Source organism: Bison bison, unplaced genomic scaffold, assembly GCF_000754665.1.
Source record: "Bison bison bison isolate TAMUID 2011002044 unplaced genomic scaffold, Bison_UMD1.0 scf7180017864456, whole genome shotgun sequence".
Taxonomy (NCBI): Eukaryota; Metazoa; Chordata; class Mammalia; order Artiodactyla; family Bovidae; genus Bison; species Bison bison.
In genome coordinates, this window is record NW_011495018.1 from 28,744,716 (window position 1) to 28,749,576 (window position 4,861).

Below are 4,861 nucleotides of genomic sequence, written 5' to 3' on the forward strand. Positions count from 1 at the left end.
GATTTGGTGAGGGGAGCAGTCGGGTGGGAAGGTTTGGCATACCAAGTGTAATACGGCTCAGAGGCAAGAGAAGGTGGCTTCGAGGAGCCTGGGCCAGAGTTGGGATCGGCCAGAGTGTTGGCTGTGCAGCAGCGAAGGGGCGGGCCCCGAGTCCTGCATCTAATTGCAAACTCCTAGAGCTGGCGTTTATTGGCCTGGTCTCAGTCAGGGGATCCCAGCAAGCTTAGAATGGGCCCAACTCTCGCTCAGAGCCCTGAAGTCCAGCTGCTGGGTCATGTCAGGGAAGGAATCAAAAGCCACGGAGGCTGGGGGGCCCCTTTCACAGCTCAGTACCAACCAGAGAAGCCACATCAGAGGACTAGAAGGCTTCATAAGGGCGACTTCCCCAGTGGCTCAGTGGTAAAGAATCCTCCTGCTAATGCAGGATGCAAGTTCGATCCCTGGTTCAGGAATATTCCTTGGAGGAGGAAATGACAACCCACTCCAGTATTCTTGCCATTAAAATCCCATGGAGGAGCCTGGCGGACTGCAGTCCCTGGGGTCGCAGAGCACACGCACACAGCACAAGCGTTCGTGGCAGGTGAGCCTCTCGGAGCTTTTCCTACAGGGAGGTGTAGCTGCCTGGGCCCTGGAATGGACAAGAAGAGCTGGGACTCTCTGGGCCCCCCAGGTGTCAGGGTTGCTTTCAGCCCCTTAGGAGCTCAGCTAGTCTACTCTGGACTGGGGTCTCCGTGCCCGCCACTATCCCTAGCAAGGGGTGCAGCTGGTAGAAGCCCAAAGCCTGGGGTGTCTGCATCCAAATGTGGATGCTGCTACTTCCCTCTTGAGTGCCCCAGCCTGCTCAGCAGCCTCTCCAGCCCCAGAGGAGCAGGACCTCCAGAACAAGGAGAAAGAGGAACCCGTGGGTCCCAGGATAACTTCCTGCACGCAGGAAGTCTTCAGAACCATAGGGAGGGATGGTGCTGGTTTCTGGGTCTGGAACCAGGGGCCTGGCCCCTCATCCTGCCATCTCTTAGAGGAAGGAAGGGGAGGTTCTCCCCCACCCCCAACCTCCCTGAGAGTCAGAATTCTGGAGACCACCTTCAAACCATGCAGATTCCTGGTCCTACATCCTGGCAAGGGCAACAGGAAATCATGGGTTAAAAAGAGTACCCACCCCCTCCAGAGAGACCCACCCTCAGGGCAGTGTCCTCTGGGCTTCTCAGGGACACTGGAGCCCGGGAGAATATCTAATGCAGGGACTCTGGTCCTGAGAAAGGCTGCCCAGTTAGGCAGAGGGGGAAGTTCTCTGAGTCCAAACTAAAAAAAGGGTACGACCAGCCACTTGAGAGCCTGAAATGGATTCCTGGGCAGACTTTCAACTCAGTGCCCCATCCTGCTGGAAGGGAGACTGGATTGTGGAGCCCTGGTGGGAACCGAGATACTGTCTTACAACTGAGCACCCCAAAACCACCACCCACTTACCACCTGGTCCTAATGAGGAGGAAGGGCCCCGCGGGCCTGCTTCCTGCCTCCAGCTCAGCTCATCATTGCTCTCTCCTTGAGCTGTGGTTGGCAGGGTAACAGTCTCCCAAACTTATCCACAGTTTATTCTCTGGAACCTGTGAATATATTACCCTACTTGGTAAGAAAGGGATGTTGCAGATTTAATTAAGAATTTTGAAATGAGGAGATCAGCCAATAGGCCCAATCTAATCATGAGTCCTTAAAAGTGGAGAACTTTCCTGGCTAAGATTAGAGAGCTGTGATGAAGGAAGGAAGGTCAGAGAGATGTGATGTTTCTGCCTTTAAAGATAAACGGGGCTACCAGCCATGGAATGTGGGCAGCCTCTAGAAACCGGAAGAGGCAAGGAAACAGATCCTACTCTAGAGCCTCCATAACAGAACGCAGCCCTGCCAACACCTCAGTTTTATCCTGGGGAGACCTGTGTCAGACTGCTAAACAATAGAACTTGGTGGTGTGTTAAGCCATCGGGTGTGTGGAAATTTGTTACTGCAGTGATAGAGGACCAGTACACAGAGTGTGTCTTGTTCTTTCCCTGTACAAAGTGAGTGAAGGGATGGTGGGTATGAGCAGGCCCTGCTGTGAGGTAGAGGAGGTCCCTGGAAGTGCAGTAGGGTGTGGGGAAGGGGAGGGGCCTCCCCCCATGCCTGGAGTAGGGGAAAGGCAGGTGGTAGGCAAAGCTGGGGGCCCAGTCCTCATGGACGGGCTGCCCTGTGCTCAGTCTGAGGCTCCCAGTTTCCCTCTGACACTTTGAGCCCAAGGCACAATCCTCTCTGAGCTGCTTGGCCCCAACCCTGCCAACCTGGGAGCCTCATCTTTTCCTGACTTCCCTTGTAGCTCAGTTGGTAAAGAATCTGCCTGCAGTGCAGGAGACCCAGGTTCGATTCCTCGGTTGGGAAGATCCCCAGGAGAAGGAAATGACAACCCACTCCAGTATTCTTGCCTGGGAAATCCCATGGAAATCCCATGGACAGAGGAGCTTGGGGGGCTACAATCCATGGGATTGCAAGAGTCAGACACAACTTAGCAACTAAACCACAACCATCTTTTCCCAAGGCCTGGGTTGATAACATTGCCACTGAAAGGGGAACAAGACCAGGGCATACTTTCCTCCTGGGTTCTGGCTGTTCCTCATGAAGCAAATGTGGGCACAGGGCCAAGGTTTCCCAGGCCTAGAGTGGACATGGCGAGGAGGGCAGGCCCAGCTATGTCCTGTCCTCCAGGAGTAAAGGAATGGGAAACCCAGGCCCTTGGTCCTGCTTCACCACAGGGGAGTTATGAGTTCATGTCCCTTTGAACAGAATGGGATGCCTCTTGCCCAGACGAGGGATGACAGCTTGGAGAAGACGTTGGCCTTACTCCCTCTCCACTCCCCCAACAGGAGAGCCCCTTTCCAGGCCCTCCCCACACGGCAGCTACAGCTGTTGGGGCACCTGCTGCCCCAGGCCTAGGAGGGGCTCAGCCTCCAGACCTTTAGCCCTCTGTTAGCTCTGCCCTTTAGTCCGGACTCCAGCCAGACAGTTTTCCAGAACACCTGAGCAGCCCTGCTTCTGAGCTCTGGGACTGGGGGACCCTCAGGCCTGAAGTCCCCAAACTGGCCTGAGACTCTGGGCCTCGCCCCTATTGTCTGAACCAGGGGTGCCAGCCTTGGTCCCCTAAGTGGGGGTAAGTACAGAAGCTGAGCTCCAGTGAAAAGCCTAGAGGGAACATCCTGAAAGACATCCCAGAGGTAAGGAGAGGACCCAGTGGTGGAGGGACTTTGGGCAGGGCTCTGGCACCAGGCCATGGGGGGTGCTTGAGTGACTGTGGAACCTCTGTCTGACCCTTCACTCTTCTGGACCTGGGGGCCTGGTGCTGATGGAGCGGGCAAATGGCCCCAGACATCGTGTTCCTCCAGCAGCAAGACACCCTGAGCCCTACCGCCCTCACCCACCGGGCTCTGTCTGGTTCCCTCAGCAAGGCTGCCACTGTGCCCTTGTCTAACTGCGGGGCCATTTGCCTGTGTGCCTAAAGTACATCGCTGGGCCCGTGTTTGGGTGCTGCAGGCTCATGACTCTACATTTGCACATGTGTGTGGACAAGCCGGGTGTGTGTCAGTGTATCCACCAATCTCGACCTCGGTGTGCATGCCCCAGGGTCCTTAAAGGCTCTGGGCAGGGCTTGGGGCTGGATTGGGGGTCCCCAGAGTCCCTGTGGTGCTGGGTAGGGACTGCAGAAGGTGGTGGAGGCCCGATGGGCTCTGGACTCTGAGTTCTTGTGTCCTGGAGGCGGCCGCAGGGTGGGCCGCCTGCGTCAGCCTTGAGCGGCCATCAATAGCACGCGGTTAATTAATTTGATGGGAACAGCAGGGACCGCCGTTTGCATTTAGTGAAGTTCCAGGAACTTCCAACCTCATCTTCATAATTGGCCTCATAAATTGTAAGAAAGAGAGAGATCAGCAAAGCGGGAGGGAGGAGGGGCCGCTCGTCCGTCCTTATTTAATTTTATTGCTGAAATTCATCTTTTTAGCCTCCTCCAGAATCGGCTCTCCCTGCCGGATTTGCCTAATCATGATAAATTAATATTCATTTCCCCGCCTCTTACCCAGCTCCTGCGCTTGGATAGAGTTGGGGTGGGTCTCCTTCCAGCCCCTCCACCACGCCTTGGTGGGAGCCTGAGAAAAGAGGGGCTGTGTTACTACAAGGGGTGGAGGGTGTGGGGAATGTGGGATGATTGATTGGGCTCCTAGAGGACACACTCCTGAGACCCCAGACCCATCCCTGGGCAAGAATACTCCAGAGGGTCTGGGATGCTGGGATCAACTACCCCTGCCCAGCAGGGTCTGGGCGGGAGGGGCAGGAAGAGGCCACGAAGGCATTTTGGAGACCCAGAGGCTGAGACTGGGAGCAGTTAGGATGGATCTGGGAGGTGGATTCTGAAGGTCGGCACCAGGTGAGAGGTGGGGGGAAGGGACCTGGTCTTTGCCCCTCTTCTCCATCAACTAGGTGTAGGCTACCTTGCCCTGTGCAGACTCCAGGGGGGACCCACTCTAGTCTGTGGGGCTTCACAGACACCCATAGTCTCTGGCCAACAGAAGTGGCTACTTCCCAACAGCCCAGCCCAGCTAGGTGGCTGGGCCTCTTACACTGGGCACCTTGGCTCTGCTGTGTGTGCGTGTTAGTTGCTCAGCCGTGTCTGACTCTTTGTAACCCCATGGTCTGTCTGTAGCCCACCAGGCTCCTCTGCCCATAGAATTCTCCAGGCAAGAATATTGGAGTGTGGTTAGCCATTCCCTTCTCCAGGGGATCTTACCAGCCCAGGGATCGAACCCAGGTCTCCTGTCGTGTGGCTGTACTGCTTTTCCCAGTAAGGCCCTTT